Source organism: Nicotiana attenuata, chromosome 11, assembly GCF_001879085.1.
Source record: "Nicotiana attenuata strain UT chromosome 11, NIATTr2, whole genome shotgun sequence".
Classification (NCBI taxonomy): Eukaryota; Viridiplantae; Streptophyta; class Magnoliopsida; order Solanales; family Solanaceae; genus Nicotiana; species Nicotiana attenuata.
In genome coordinates this window covers 36,398,897-36,416,310 of record NC_031999.1, presented here as the reverse complement: position 1 = coordinate 36,416,310, position 17,414 = coordinate 36,398,897, and the positions used below count along the sequence as shown (strand labels likewise).

The window sequence follows — 17,414 nt, the reverse complement described above, 5'->3', positions numbered from 1 at the left end:
GGACAAATACACGTGTCATTTGATGATTTGTCTATTTGACACGTCATCCACAATTGTAACTCATGCATGAGGTTTGTTGGTCTTTGGTGTTTAGTTGACCTACTTCATTAAAGACTTGAAGTGTCTAACTGGAAATAGGCTCAGTTAAAGTGTTTGAATGATCGTTGAGGACAACTTAAAGAGACCGTTTATGTATTTCGCCTTGTTCATATTATTAGTTGTAATATTATTTTATGCAATACTTTTTTATTATTTTTGTCAGCCAATGCCATAAACAATTCTTTTGACAGCAAACATAAGCAGAACTTTGGTGATGAGTGTAACAACTTGAAGACAAAAAAACGAGTTTCCTACCTGGCAAGTTATAGGCACTGAACTAACAATATTGTCAATCTATAATAAAACTAGTTAAACAAAAAAGGTACAGAAAACTTACATATTCACTAAGTTTCAGGATATTCCAATTCATAATTATGGGCAAATAATCTGATAGGACGGTTACAATAGTGGATTGGTGATGAAATTGAAAGCCCGTCTAACTTCGAATGCCTATCTGAATTGTTATTGTCTTTAAATAAATTCATAAATATAAGATTGTCTCAGCAAATCCGTAAATGCATGCAAATTCTTTTTGTGTTCACTAAAATCCCCTATAATAATCCATGGGGTATTCTGCACCAAATGTCTTTTACTTTTACATTTGACATAATTGGTATCCCATATTATTACTATGCTCTCTGATAAGAACGAATGTTATTTGACTATTGGTGTGGACTGCTAACCTCTTGTGATATAGATATGTGCGGATGATTGTCCCTTAGAAATTGTTTAATATATTTATCTTTTCTGAACTACTTTCACATTTATTAATATTCCAAGATAGTAATCGCACTTGTGAAACTCGTGCAGAGAAACTTGCATCTCCACTCATTTTACATTTCAATAGCAAAGTAATATTTTTTTTTTGGTTGGAAAGATAGGCAATATTATAACATAGCAAACATTTACATTAGTTTAGAGTCTTGGATGCATACAAGGCATCCGTTGTACAAAGATAGAGCTAGGCTCTTGGTCTCCCACTACTTGGGAAACAGGACTAGTACTTGAAGTACTAGCTACTAAAGAAGTTCTTCTATTACACATACTAGATAAACTATATGAGCCAGAGAGAGACTGTGCAACATTCCTACTAGGCTGCCGAGTCACCCTGCTGTGGAGTGTGCCCTGGTGATCTTGTTCATAACAAGACATAGCAAAAAGTGGGGGTGTTCCAAAAAGTAGGCATTGCTCATGTACATGCGTTGCACCATATTTAGCTAATCTATCTGCAATACAATTCTGCTCTCTGTATATAACTTGTACCGATGGACTATCCAGTTGTTGGAGCAAGGACCTGCAATCATTAATAATATTAATAAAGCTCATTGCCAGTGTTTTTAACATACCAATTATTGCTTGTGCATCCGTCTCAATGATGATTGGTATAAGCCTTTGTTGGATAGTAATTTGTAATCCTTTGAAGAGTGCAAGAAGTTCTATTTGTATAGTGGTGCCTTCTTTGACAGACCCTGCAAAGCCTATTACCCAATTGCTTTGATGATTGCGGATAACTCCACCAATTCCATAAGTGCTTAGAGCCGGGCAGCAAGATCCATCAATATTTAATTTGTAAAACATACGATCTGGTGGATGCCATTTGATATAGATAAGAGACTTTGAACTCTTCTTAATAGAATGATTAGTTAAAAAGTAATATTCAGCTACCTTTACTAACAGAGAAGGCAGATTCAAGTCGTTTATTTTATGTTCATAAACAAACTTATTCCTTTTAAGCCAAATTTCTCACAATGCAAAAGGAATCATAATTGTAGAAGGGATGTTGTGAGGTGTAGAAAGCAAAGGCGTATGTATAAATTTATACAACCAAGTCATAATCTCATTTTGAGGAACTGCTATTGTGCTAGTGGGAGGTGATATTCTAAGAGATTTCCAAAGAAGTATGGTGTTAGCACAATGTTGAAATAAATGACTAATTGTTTCAGTGTCTTGGTGACATAGTGGACAGCTTGCTGAATTAGTAATACCCAATCGTGTAAGATACACAGCTGTTGGGAGTTTGTCATGACACATTAGCCAAAGGAAAAAAGATAATTTAGGGGGAATTGGAAGTTTCCAAATCCACTTGAAAGAGTTGCTTAAGCATGTACCATTAGTTGTATTAATGGTGATTAAACACCTGTACATAGAAATAACTGAGAAGATACTATTCTGTGTTAAATTCCAGTAAATTTTGTCATAGTTTGTGGGTTCAATGAGCATATAAATATTATCAATAAGGGAATTTATATGTAAGGGTAATTCAAAAGGTATGTTATCTAGGTGCCAACTATTATTATAGTAGTAATTAGAAACTAGTTTGTTTTCCTCAAATTGAGGCATGGGTCCATTAATGTAGCCTCTAAGTATGAAATTATGCTTGAGTCAGGGGTAAGTCCAGAACTTAACATGTTGTCCAGTTGCAATATTCCATTTATAACCTAATCTGCAATATTTTCAGCCATTAATAATATTACGCCAAGTAGTAGAGCTATTGTAACTTAGTAGAGGCTTTGGCCGTACATAATTATGTAAAAGGGCTTTTGCCCATAACTAATGTGGATCATTGAACATTCCATGCAAGGCTTGCATGAAGTGACTTATTTTTTGTATCAAGATTTTGTATACCTAAACCCCAAGTTCCAAAGGTTGCGTGATTGTAGACCACTTAAGGAGATGTAATTTTTTCTTTTGAGCAGTTGTGCCCCATAGGAAATTCCTTTGGTACCTGTTAAGGTAGCTTAGTATATAACTAGGTATTTTTATATATTGCATCAAGTGATTGGGAAGATGGTTAAGGGTGGATTTTATTAAAGTTAGTCTTCCCGCTCGAGAAAGAAAATTAGTTTTCCAGCCTGCCAATTTTGTTTTAAAATTATCAAGTAAGAATTGATAGTCAGATTTTGCAGGCTTGGTTGTAAAAATAGGGAAACCCAAGTACTTTCCAAAACTACGACCCTCTTTCATATGAAATAGTTGCAGAATTATATTTTTAGTATTGGGTTGACAATTCTTTGAGAAGTAGCTTTTTGATTTATCGAAGTTGATAGATTGGCCAGACTGATTAGTAAACTGTGTAATAGTACTAACCATTGATTGACACGTACTAGCTGTAATTTGTGAGGTGAGGGTAATATCATCTGCGAAGAATAAATGAGATAATTGAGGCCCATTTTTTGATAAAGATATGGGTTTCCAAGCCCGATAGTCAACAACATTATTGATCTTTCTGGACAACATTTCAAGACATAGGATAAACAGATAGGGTGACAAAGGATCACCCTGTCTTATACCCCTTGTGGGCTGAAATGAATCAATTGGACTACCATTGATTAATATAGAGGTAGTAGTGGTGGTAATACAAGACATAATTAACTTAGTAAACTTAGCTGGAAAATTTAAACTTACTAAAGTATTACGAATGAAGGACCATTCTAATTTATCAAAAGCTTTTTCTAGATCAATCTTAAGAAGCATACTGAGATTGTTCCCCTTCATTTTTTTAAATTTATTAATAATTTCTTGTACTATGATAGCATTATCTGCAGCTCTTTTGTTTTGTTGAAAACTAGATTGTGTGGGATGGATGATGTGTTCCAATATTGGCTTTAATCTATTTACCAAAATTTTTGTAATAATTTTGTAAATAGTATTGCAAAGACTAATAGGTCTATATTGAGCAAATGTGGATGCATTATTATTTTTAGGAATAAGACAGATAAAGGTAGAATTTATTTTGGGGTCAATTTCATAGTCAGTGAACACCTTATGACAGAAATGTTTCACAGATTCTCCAATAGTGTCCCAATAATTTTGGTAAAAAAGGGAATGAAGTCCATCTGGCCCAGGTGCTTTCATAGGCTTGAAAGACTTTACAGCATTAAGAATTTCAAATTCTTGTAGAGGTTTTGTTAGGGATTTTTGGTCAGCATGTGTTAATATGTTTGAGGGAAGTAGTTTTGATTTTATAATTGAGCTTGTTTTCTGCGTGGTAAATAAGTTTTGATAATAAAGGGAAATATGATCAAGAATTTTTGTAGGTTTTGTTATCCATTTTCCCCCCTGATCTTGAATAGCCGTAATTCTATTATGCCTTCTACGATTAATAGTAGTGAGGTGGAAAATTTTGGTATTAGCATCACCATTATTAAGCCAGTCAATACGTGATTTTAGTTTCCAAAAATCTTCCTCTAACCTAAGTATTCGATTAAAATCCAACTTTAGTTCTTGTTCCAAATTTTGTAAGAAATTACTAGTTGGATAATGGATAGAAGCCTAAATTCCATTGATCTTGCAAGAATATTCCTTTTTTGCTTAAAAATGTTACCAAAGGTAGATTTATTCCATTCTTGCACTGATGTTGTGAAATTATCAATTGCAGGAAGTAATATCACATTATCCATCCAAGCTTGTTCAACCACAGCATGAAAAGCAGGATGACTAGTCCAAATAGTCTCAAACCTAAATAATTTTTTCCTAGGTAATGGACAGTGTTGAAGTTCTAACTTAATGGGACAATGATATGAGTGTGTGCGGGGAAGGTGTGTAACAAGAGCGTTAGAGTATTGATTAATCCATTCATAGTTAGCAACTATATGATCAATACGTTCAAGTATAGTATACTTCTTATGTCTTCCATTAGTCCAAGTATCGACTACCCTTAAAACCTAAATCAGTCATGTGACAATAATTAATGCAGTCCAAAAATTTATTAGAACGTGAATTGTTTATAGGAAGTCCACCAAATTTATCAGTTGCATGTGTAATTTCATTAAAGTCTCCTCCAATTAACCAAGGTCCATGATAATTATCATGTACAGGCGTGAGATTATCCCATAACAATTATCTATTAACTAATTCATTACTAGCATAGGTAGCAGTAAATAAAAATTTAAAAGGTAAAGGTTTTACCCAGTGAATTTCTTGTGCAGTGGTGGCTACTGGATCAACAGCTAGTACATTGGCCAACCACAATATGGCAATTCCTCCTGAATGGCGTGTTGCAGCCACCTCAATCATACCATCAAAATTAAAATCTTCTTTCACACTTTGGTGTGTTTGACAGTGTGTTTCCAAAAGAACAATTAACGCTGGCCTATTATAAACTCTAGGTAAAGTTAGAGATATACAAAATCTCAACTCAAAATATGAAGACCAATTTCATTCAAGATTAACAGAAACCATAAAGCTAATCAAAACAAAAGGCTAGCATTTTAAACATCCAATACGAAAAACTTATTTTATATGTTTCACATATACATGTACATAGTCTGAAGCAGATAGGCATGTGTTCAATAGAGTTCAAGATTCATTGCTCCCGAGCTTCAATCACCACTGTTCGAGGGATTGTCTTAAAGGACGACAACTGTCACAAATTGTCTAAGCTTCAAACTTTCGAAACAAAGAGGGTCTAATGAGTCCTATCAATAGCAACGATTGTCTCAAATTAAAATAAATTAGAGATAGACAGTGATCGTGTAAAAGAAGGATTACCTCTTACAAGCATAAATCTCACATTCTTGTGAGTTCTTCAGCCAGGAGTCAAATTTAATGTTTCATCTAATCTGATCTCACGTCTAAGCCAAAAATAACCCTTTACCTGCAACCATCAATCAACCAAGTCAACACACACACAAAAAACAGAGAACATTAATCCATTAATTGCACCTCAATCTTAACTCAACTAATTAAAATAATAATATAATTCAGGAAACAGAAGCATTTTGAATCTCAATATGTTAATTACGGGCAATAACAAGAACTACTTAGAATTAAGTTAAAATTATGGCAAAATAGTTGGTCCAAACCTTGAATAGAAATTGAATTGCAGAACTCACAACAAAAAACGTAGCAAAAGTAACATAAAATAAATGGTTAACCTAGAAAAGAGCCAATCACGATCACCCAGAAATGCTTCCAAAAAATCAAACTGGAAAAAGACATGCATTGTAAAAATAGGAAATCCAAAAAAAGTAACAAAAACATGAAACATGAAAAATTAATTAAAAAAAAAAATTATCTGATTGAATTGAAGAAAGTCAAGTAAACAAAGAAGAGTCAAAGAGGTATATAAATGCATATATTTCAAGCACACAAGAAAAAACACTCTAGTAGGGCAAGCAGGGAATATGGAGAGTGCAAATTAAAAATAAGGAAAAAACTTACCGCAACTCAGGAATCCAACCACACAAGACAATCTCGAACCAAAGCAGAAAAATTTGAAAACTATGACCAGTTAGTGAGTCAGGAAGGCTATAAGCAGAGAAGGGAAGGAAACAAAATGACGTATTTTTGAATTGTCTTTTCAGCTGCAGCTAAGCCTAAGTACAAAACATGGGATTTTGAATTGCATATAAGCGGGCCCCACCTAAACTTTTTCCATTCAACCCTTTAGTTGTTTAAATTGTACTATATACGTGTACCAATTTTATTGGCTACTGGTTTCCTTGCCCTTTTATAGGCCTGGCCAGTTAGCACGTGACCACGTGTTTTCCACTTATATACGAAGCACTCTCAAAACTCAAAAGCCGAATGCAATTTCTTATTCCTTTCAGCCAGAAAGACATCAAAAGCCTTTTACTTGTACCAAGTTTTGCTCCCAACATTTTTTCTCTGTGTGCTCGACAGCAAAAGGCTAACCAACTTCCAAGGCTTGTTAAATATAGGCATGATAAAAGCAGTTTTCTTCAAGATCCATTTTTATTTTCTCGAAAATCAAATTCCCAATCCAACGGGAAAAAACGAAGCAAGACAGGGAATCAGCTGGGGGAGAGGCTGAAACAGAATCTAGGTAATGAGGTAGCTATGGTACAAAATAGGTCTTAAGCCATTTCTGTACTCATAATTGTAGCAGTTTACAAACATATTCATTCTTCTATATTCATCCATTTCGCAAATTCACATTGATGTTCAACGTTGACTAAAAAGTTAAAAATCTCTGAATTTGAAATATGAGGGAATTCCTGGTTGTATGTATAATGCCAAGTGCAAATTTAAAAGCCAAATAACGTCAAAGAAGACAATCGAAAGTGCTTATAGAATCCTGCTAACTGCCATAGTAGGAGGCATCACAATCCCTCTTTTCATCCGAAATTACTTATGACATTATCAAATCTAACACAATCTAAAATTTGGCAAAGTTAATAAGACTATCAAATATGAGGCAACCTAAAATTTGACAAGTTATTTGATCCTCTGGTGTTGAACCTCTTAACTGTTGTATTGGAAGTATTATTCAATAACCTTATACTGATTTGACGGATAAGCGACAAAGAAGTTGAAAGTGAATACTATTCAGATGACAAGGAATCGCATTTGCAAATACTATCAGTTAGTGGAAATCATATGTCTGTCCAATAATGCAATCAATTAGTGGTCGAGTAAAGATACCAAAGCAACAAAATAGAAAGCAAAAATTTCCTACATCATTCCACCTTCAGCAACATATAAAAAAAATTATATATAAATAACTAAGCAACTTTAAAAACATGTTAAACATGTAACTGAATACATATACTGTCATAATCTGGATATTTAACCAAACAGGAATTTCATTAAGTAATTGCTCCTAGCTTTGAGAGTCTTGCTCGCCCAAGGGACGAATAACAAGATCCTAATAAAGCACGATGAGTTTCATGTAAGCAAATGTTCAACAAAGGTTGAAACGGACAAAACCATACTGATACAGATACATTCTCCTTTTGGAGAAAAGATTTCCTGCATCGGCAGATTTTCAATGAGTATCCTAGAATTCTCTAATACAATATTTTCTACTCTTTTTACGTGCAATTGATATGGGAACTAAGTACATACTGTTGTACATCAAGGACTTATGTACAGTTGTATATCAAGGACTTAGATTACACTTTTTTAAATTCTTTTTTAGACGTAGTCCAATTTTATAGATTTATCCAAGAATGACTTCTCTATTCAGTTTCCTACTTCGTTTTGCTACTGCACTGCCGAACTCATTACCTGAAGGAGTTTCAGCGCCAAAACAATAACAATAGCAAGTTTGACAACACTGTTTGGCGAAACCATTAAAATAGTAAAACTACCGATAGAAGAGAGACGCATGAAGGTCAAATTATAAGTAAAATAAGAGGGAGAGTACCTTGTGCTTCATCAAGATAAGGTAATGTGATATTTCATAATAATTTTAAAACCATTTTAAGCATGTAACGTACCACCAAAGAATCAATGTGAACTACTGAATCAAACAGAGCTATTAAAAGGTGAAAAAGCTAAAAAGTAATGATTGACCTAACAAAACTTCTTACCAACTGAAAAGAGAAATATAAAATCCAGCAGATGAGCAACAGCAGCTTATCAGAGTCTGCAGAAGATGTTGAACTTCAACAACTGTATCAATAAAGTATCCAAATTATAAATAAATTTCAAGCAGAGCTCCTTATATGGATTTAATGTTTCAGTGATGACTCGGAGGAAGAACAATGAGATAATTAGCTAAACTTGTCTGGTTAATTTGGAAACTAAAACCCATAAGCTTTTTATGGTAAGAAATTTATAAATATGATGTAGCAAGGCCAATCAAGATGAAATTGTCTATAATTTCACAAACTGTCCCAGCCAACAATTTACCCAATTTGAACAATTTTTACCCAGCTGAAATTCCGAAAATCAGGAAAAGAAGAAATCAAAACCCACCTTATAACTATAAGCAAAACATAAAGAGAGAAAACATACAATCTCAAAGGACTTTTGGTCAGGCAAGTTGATATGCAGTTTTTTTCTCAAGAGAAAAGAGTACCATTAACACTTGCTCAATTTAAAGGACTTCTGGTTAAGTTTCCATGAGCAAACATGAATTGTTTAAGGTAGTCATTCACCCCTCGTCCTTTGGGAGCTTGAGTAGAGTACCTACAAGTTGAGGATGGCTGAAGGGAAACACAAAGACAATTCATTTCAAATGATGAAATCCAGTTCTAAGAGGGGAAAAGTTAGTCCAAGAGAACAAATTGTTTATTCATAGAGGAGCATACCATGGAATCTTCGTAGAACTAACATGCCAAGTAGCCTTCCAAGGAAGGGGCCGGTGGAGGTGTAAGATTATCATTTCGTCAAATTGTAATTGCCAATTTAAGATGGATACATTTTTGTCAGATAAAGTTGTGAACATGTGTTTCTGTAGTAAGTTCTCAAGCCAAACATCTTTTGCACAATAAGAGAAGTTAACAAGCAATGTCTCCTAATATAAGTTGTTGCATAGTTAAACAGCTTGTGTTCAAAAAAAGCTACATTTCATCTTCTAATACTTTCTATCTTGCTTCTAATATTTTCCATTTGCACTTTAAGAACCAAAGTTTAGAATTCTCTAAGCCAAAATGAAGGTAAACATATACAAGCACATCATATAAGTGAACACAATATGATATTCAATCATTAAAAGACAAAAAATATAATTCTTATATGCATGTCTTATTCATTTGTTAAAAAAAATGGCACTTTCAAGCTGGTTCACACAATCTAGAGACAAACTTTAAAGGAACAATTTTGGAAGAAGAACACCTTATGATTAAGCAAACTTTGAAGCAGCCAGAACTAATGAGTGCTCGTGCTGGTCAATCCTCCTTGTGTTATTAAGTGGTTGCCGACAATCGACATCCCTAACGAATCCTGTTGTCCAACTTCACTTGACTTGATGAGGGACCATGTGATAGTAGCATCAGGCCATACTTATGATCGAAATTTAATTGCTCATCAGGGCACCACACTTGTCCAAAAAGTGGTCAGTGGCTGATACATATGGCTCTCATTCCCAACTACGCACTAAAAAGTCTAATCCATCAGTGGGGTCAAGAGAACAACATCCCAACAATAGAACCTACATTATCTCCTTCATATTCAGAAGGTAGCAGCAATAGTAAGATTAAGAAATGTGACAAGGCGATTGACTACATTTCTGCTACTAAAGCTGCCACATATGTTGTGAAAATGACAACAAAGTTTTTAGTTGGCAAACTGCAAACAGGATCTCCAGATATACAGAAGCATATAAGCTAAGATTGCTCATGAAAAATGGAATGGACAATCGCAGAATCATAGCTGAGTCTGGAGCTATTCCATTTCTGATGACTCTGCTTGGTTCCCGTGATACAAGAATCCGGAAGAAAGCAGTCACAACATTGCTCAACCTTTCGATACACGAGAATCCCAAGATCCTGATTATGTCTGTTGGTGTTATCGACAGCTTAATTGAAGCTCTCCAATGTGGGAAAACAATGGAAACAAGAGAAAATGCAGCAACAACAATATTCAGCTTGTTTGTAATCGACAGATACAAAGTAATCATAGGGGCACGTACAAGCATCTCCTTGCAAACTATTCTTCTTTTTCAGGGTCATTGTTAGCTACGATAACTTTTGTATTCTAAAAGTTAAATTTGTTTCTTTGTAATGATCTGACCAATCTGTCATGTGATAATAATTTTCTTCCAGGTAACATATATCCCAACGTTAACCGAAATTAAATAAAATAAATTTGTCGTGGCCTACACAAAGAAAACTCAACCTTTTCAACATTTCAGCAGCCACAGTCTCAAATATTTCCAACCTCACCAACTCCCAATTCCTTTCCTGCCACCCCTTTAAGTCAGCATCCATCTCCAGCAATTCCGATAAAATATGTCAAGCAATTGGTTATCACTTTTTAAATATTAAACCCCAAAAAATGCACCTCATCTTGAATTCATTTATAGTATCGAATTGCCATGAATCCTATGTCAGCTTTAACTAACAACTTAATTCATATATATAGTTGGCTATGTGTCAGCTAATAAGCCAATTAGAGCCATAAGATATATCAAGATGAAACAGAAAGCTAATTAAATGAACCAAGTCGAACTTGTTAGCAGAGTAGCACACAACAACGAACATAAAATTCGACCAAAAGAAAATCTCACCTCTCAACAAAACTCATAATTTTACGTTTCAGCAGCGCCAACACGGAGAACAACAGGAAGAAGAAAAATGAATCACCCCGCAGCCGTAAAAAGAAGAACGAACTGCGCAAAACAGAGTGAGGAAGAGGATGAGCAGACAAACAGTGAATCTTATTTTCCTCTTTCTGGAATTTAAGCAAGTATGGGTCACTGATAATCGAAAGAATGTATAAAAGAAATCAATTTGGATAGCAAGAATGTAATCAAGAGAGAAATAACTAAATCAAAGTATATTCACATAGTGTTTCGTGTGGTTATCTCCCTTTTTATAGGTACCTTGGAGATATGTGTTTTGCCTCCGTCATAACAAGGCTATTATGGGCAGTTAAAGACATTAAAGACATTAAATGCTATATTACATAATCATTATATTTAATACATATTCTCTATTTCGATATTTAATGCGTACTAAATACTGTATCTGGACTCTTGTGTGATGTCAGATTCATTCTCTTTGATTCTTGGGCTTAAATGATTTGAACAGGTATGAGCGTTGCCTTCGCTCGTGCCTCTTCTTTTGCTTTTTGCTCGTATCTATTGCAACTCGTGCCTTCTTGCCAGTTGTAATTCTTTAACCAGTCTATATGTCACGACACATCATCTTCATACCTCTTTAATATGTAAATTCAATTTTTCCCAATACAGATAGTCCCCCCCCCCCCCCCCCCCTCCCCCACACACACACTTGCCATTTATTCATCAATTGAATATTTGGGAAGTGAATTTCATTAAAACGAGAATTTTTGTCACCATTAATGCTGTGACAGAATCGATGCTTCAATTGTCACTTCCATTTAATGCGTTTCACACGTGTCACCTTCTTATTAGGTTTGCAGTTTTGCAACACTTTTTAGGCTTTATTTACGACTTCCCTGCTTACGAAGCGTCAGTTATCATTATTATGGTCCTTCCATCATTGCACTTTTTCCCTTGACGGTTGCTTATAAATATAACTTCCTTCTTTGTCTTTACCACATAAAGTTTATCGAATATTCAATTTCCCAAATCTTTGTTTGCTTCTTCTTCGTATCATCCTTCTTTACTATGTCTTCATCAAACCCTAACCCTATGAGAGTTCCCATAGTTGATACCTTTCCTAATGCCCCCGTCAGGAGCAGAAGGGGAGGTAGACTTCGTAATTTAGGGTCTGTTCGAGGTGGTTCTTCTGTCCCTTCATCTAGTTCTGGCCCTTCTTCTAAAACTAGGGGTTCACTTTCACAAAGATCTTCTTCAAGAGGTAAAGAACCTTCTGAACCTCTTCGTGAGCCTACAGTAGAGGAGATAGTTCCTACGGAACTATCTTTTTATCATGACAGAGAATCTCTTAGGAATCAAGTCTCTGGTTTAGATCGTGCTGATATCTATCCCACTCAAATTACAGAAGTTTTGATTCCTGTAGTTCGTAGTGACTGCCGTTGGAGTAGTGATTTTCCTATTTATCATCCCTAATCCAAATCAAAGAATTACCTCTTATTTAACCGGGTTTTCTTTTGTTTATACATACCCTTTCACCTTAGGGTTTAAACCAGCTATTAACCCGGTCATCTTGAGTTTTGTCGTTTCTTTGATGTCTGTTTGGGTCAAATTGGCCCAATCGTATGGAGGGTTGTTGCCTGTTTGAGGCATTTGACCAACACATCTGGTGTTCCCTTTACTTTCCCTCATTTGATTCACCTTTATTCCCCTAGGTTGTTCCGCAATGGTGTTTTCACACTAGTAGCCAGGAGTAAGAGAGTTTTGGTGAGCCCTGAGGATGACAAAGACCATGGCTGGTATGCCAGGTTTGTTGCTGCCCCCACTGTTGGTTTAGTGGGTGAAGATAATGTTCCCTTCCCTGAGAAGTGGAATTTTGCACGTAAGTTTTTTAACTTTCTCGTGCCTTTTTTCTTCAAGTTTGTCAACTTTTCTAACCCCCCCCCCCCTTTTTTTTAGCAGCCACGGGAGTTTTGAAAAGTGTTCCCAATTTTCGTGATTGGGTAGACAAGTTACTAAAACTGCACCAATGGATGGTAGGTCTTGGAAGACACTTTCTAACCGATTTGGCTGGAAAGTAAAAACTCATGGTAAGAGTTTTTGTATTATTTCATTTTTTATGTAATGTTTTTTATTAACACTAATTTCAATCCTTCTTTTTATCAGGATTTGCTATTCGGGGAGTTACTACCGAGGCGGTTGTGGCTTCCCGCATCTCTTCAGGAACCCATATCTCTTTAGAGAGGGCTCAAGAAATAGTCTTGGGTTCTTCATCAAAGAGAAAAGTTGTTGAAGAAGAAGATTCTGAAGAAGAAGAAAACGGGGGCTCTTTGGTGAGAAGGCCTCGAGCTCGAAGACGCATCAGTTCTGATGATGAAGCTGAAGTATCCCCCCGCCATTCTATTCCTTTTCCAAGCCTGCTGAGGCCCCGGTGGTGATTCCCATATCTGATGATGACGCTGCTCCCGCCGCTGCTTATGATTCAGTTGAGCAGCTTTTTATTAGCGGGTTTGGTAATGAAAGCTTAGGCCCGATTTCTGATGAAGCTCCCCTGGCTTCTTTTTCTACTCCCGTGTCTGTGATTCCTTCTTTGCCAATCTCGGCTGTTTCTGCTCCTCCCCAAGCTGCTGTCTTTACTACTTTTATCGTTCCTCCTTCGACAACTCCCCCTCTGATTTCTCACCATGTAGATGTTGGCTCCTCAAGTGGAAGTGGTGCCATTAGGCAAGTGATTATTGAAGTCCCCGCTGAGGGTAATCTTCTAAGGAAATCAGGTCAGGCGGATGATCACGCCCAACTATGCCTTGTAAAAAGGACTCTGCGGACGTTGCAAATATAACCCGAGTATTACGCCCATGGTCGAATCCACAGAGAGTTAACCTATCAACCACTATCTTCAGACCCACTAATTCTTCAGAACCAGCTTCCCAAATATTCAAATCTCAGTTGAGTGTTCTTTAACAACTAGCTTGCAAGTAACTAACTAGCTGTAAACTAAACTAATACGGTTGTAAACAATTATGAGGAAAAGCTAAGGCAATGATTTCCCCTATTGATGAAATCCCTTCTGTTTATGCTCATACAAATTTACCCACACATGTCTATCAATCATGAACGCTAATCTTACCGCAAATCTCTCCCGAGTAATAACAGTAATTTACTATTGCACTCTCCCAAGCTACACTAGCTTACTTTATTTAGCACGATTCACTATAGATTACACCCAAGGCTTCGTTATCCCTAATCCCGCCTTTAAACCCGCAATTATAGATTCCTCTAATAATCTAGGAGTTGTGTTGTTCAACAATACCCTAAATATGCACTCTTTTCCAAGTTATGCACACTAAATAGGCACAGCTAATTGAGGATCCTGTCAATTAACTACAACAGACACGAAGTTGAACAAATAGAGATTAAACTAGCAATTTGTATTCACATAAACAAGAAGTTCATCACCCAATAGCTTCCATCAAAACCTTAGACAAGGAATTTAGCTACTCATGGCTATGGGAAAATAAACTAAGGTTGAATTCATCATAAAAATCAAAAGAAAAGAAGAAAGATGGTTGGAGTATTCTCTCACAATGGTTTTCCTTGCTAAGAAACCTTAAAAATCAATACATGCCTCTCTTGGGCGAAGTCTAATGTTTTAAATAGGGTTTAGGTCTAAAAATCCCGTATTTGACACTTTGACCCCTGAACTTTCTGCGCCTGCCGTGGTTTGGCCGCGGTCGCGGTATAACCGCGGCCAATTACCCTCGCGGAATCACTGAAGTTCTGCTACTGCTTTCCACTGCGATTCTGCCGCGGTCGCGGTAGAACCGCGTCCAAACCAGTTCTCTGAATTCTAAGGGCTGGCAGGGCGTGACTTCATTGGGAATTTACACATTTGGCCTCTTTTCTCCAATTTTTGAATCCAAAAATGCTCCTTAGCATTCCTTGTACACATATCACCTGCAAATCATGAAAAGCACTAATAAGAGCATTTGTTATCACTTTTAGCATTAAAACTACATAAGAGTGTGATTATAGTCAAATTCACCTATTATCAGCGGACGTGTGGCTAAAGTCCTTAATTGGTCCGATTGAGAAGGCTAAGTTGGAGAGCCATAGTTCCTTGACGTTGATGAATGATATTGTGCATGCCACTTTGAAAGTATTCATCTTCTCTCTCTTTTTTCTTTACTTCATGGTTTTTCTATCTTTGGGATTCTTATTTCTCTTCTCTTTTTTTTAAGGCCAATCTTATCGGCACAGAGATGATAAAAAGAGTTACCTCCTCAGAGCAGATTGCACGCGATTCTCAGCTAGAGGCATTCAATTGGAAGGAACAGTACGAAAGCTTGCAAATTGATATGGAATATTTGGAAGAGAATAAGAGTACCTTGGAGCAGCAGGTTCGAGCCTTGATTTCGGAATTGGGGATTGTAAAGGCTTCTTTGAGTCAAGCAGATAAAGAAAGAGCTCGTCTTGAAACTTCCTTCTCAGAGCAGCTATCCAAGGCTAGTGAAGAGAACAGAGAGTTAAAGGTTCTCTTAAGTGAAAAAGAAGCTTACGCAGGGGAGCTCGTGCAGAATTTGACACAAGCACAAGAAGACCTTCGAGTTTCTTCTGATAAGATTTGTGCTTTGGAAAACTCCTATGCCTCTCTTCAAGCCTTCTACACATCTGCCTTAGCTGAAAATGAGAAGTTGAAGAGCGAGATTGCTGACTGGGAAAGGGATTACGAGATCCTTGAGGATAAGTCTGCTACGGAAGTAAGTTGGGCGTTTTTGAATTCACGCCGTGATACCCTAATTGAAGCTGGCCAAGAAAATTTCAATTTAGGGTCTGAGTTGGCTAAGATCAATGAAACTATTGAGAAAGCTCAGCAAACTCAAGATTTTCCTTCTCCCGTGGCCGAAGCTTCCATGAATGTTGAAGTTGATACAGGTACCCCAACTCTTTCAAGCCCAGTCGAGCCTGTTGCTGCAAGCAAAACTGATCCTACTGTTGTAAGCCAAGTTGATCCTGTTGCTGTTGATGCACCTTTTTCAGTTCCCTCATATTCCTAGTGATAAGTTTAAGTTGTTTGAATTCTCTTTTTTTTTCTTCAGGTACCTTTTTGGAAGGTTATGTTTAAAACCCTTGGTTTCATTTGAGGGTTTGCTTTTGAAAACTTAAGTCCCCAAACCTTTATGGGACAGTATGTATAAATAATTTGCAGTTCCTACGACTAAGTTCTTACTTAGTCTTAAGCTTTTTAATATTTTAGAAGTTTTCTCGTTATTATCTTGAACTTCTATTTAATTTATTCTTGCATTTATTTCTAAGGACTTATAGAATAATCTGCATTTTTATTCTTAGAAAATGCTTCTATTGTCTTCATGAATAACTAAATTAAACATGAATTTTATAAAAGAGGGCCCTTTTATATTACGACACTTAAATGAAGAAGACGTCTCAACTTCATAATGGTGTTAATATACGATAAAAGAAATAAGAACACACATGTTTCTTTGAAATAACTTTGACAAATTTTTATTTGAACCTTGTCTAGTTTTGAATAACACTTTACACGTATTTGAATTACATCTATAACTTTCTCGTAACTGTTTTTCTTGTAACAGATTTAAAAAATAATAAACATGTGGTTTTTATTTATAACCCATTTTAGTACATAGCCTTTACCCTAACTATAATGAGGTTTTCTTTGGCCTTAGCTCGTGACTTCTGCACTTGTCTTTTACAATGAGTGAACTTTTCAGGCTTAATCTTCGATTTTTCTCAATCTTCGATTTTTCAGTACATGCCCGTGTATATTACGTAGTCCCCCAAGTGTTCGAGTGTTGAAGTATGAAGCCTTGAGCACTTGATTATTCCTCTCATTTGGTCCTTTCCCTGAAAAAGGAAAAGCACACGGGACTCGGAGGTGCGATTATAGATGAAGACTGCTTAACCCGTTTGTATTTCTATCAGAATATTTGTAACCCTAGGCCGGGAAGTTTAATGTTTTCCACGTGCCTTGCAGGCCGTGACTCATCATTTAGTACAGGCTAGTTTTTTGCCTATCATCTAAAATCGTTAGTAAAATTTTAACAATTCAAAAATAGAATTTTGAAACAAAGATACCTGACCGTGGGTATTTGTTAGAATTAGTATCTCTTCAAATGAACAACAGTCCAATGTGAAGGTAATACTTTGCCATCCATTGTTTCCAATTCATATGCTCATTTACCTGCAATATCATGAATTCTATAGGGTCCTTTCCATGTTGGATTTAATTTTCCTGCGTTAGATGCCTTCGTAGATTGAAAAACCTTTTTAAGCACGAAGTCCCCAATTTTGAAGAATCTGAGGTGTGCTTTCCGGTTGTAATACCGTTCTATGACCTGCTTTTGTGCTG

The 17,414-nt window shown here is 36.1% G+C and overlaps 1 long non-coding RNA gene across 5 annotated transcripts; it reads right to left on the bottom strand.

The window, feature by feature from the left end:
- On the bottom strand, nucleotides 952-11,258 carry LOC109234351. Of its 5 annotated transcripts, none has more exons than XR_002069185.1 (6): nucleotides 11,018-11,258; nucleotides 8,867-9,952; nucleotides 8,376-8,457; nucleotides 5,590-5,695; nucleotides 5,008-5,191; nucleotides 952-1,393 (listed from the first exon to the last, which is right to left on the bottom strand). It is a non-coding gene; the product is annotated as an uncharacterized LOC109234351 (long non-coding RNA). The 5 variants fall into 5 exon arrangements; XR_002069186.1 differs by having other exon boundaries at nucleotides 8,867-8,993; nucleotides 9,099-11,255; XR_002069187.1 differs by having other exon boundaries at nucleotides 8,867-8,993; nucleotides 9,625-11,255.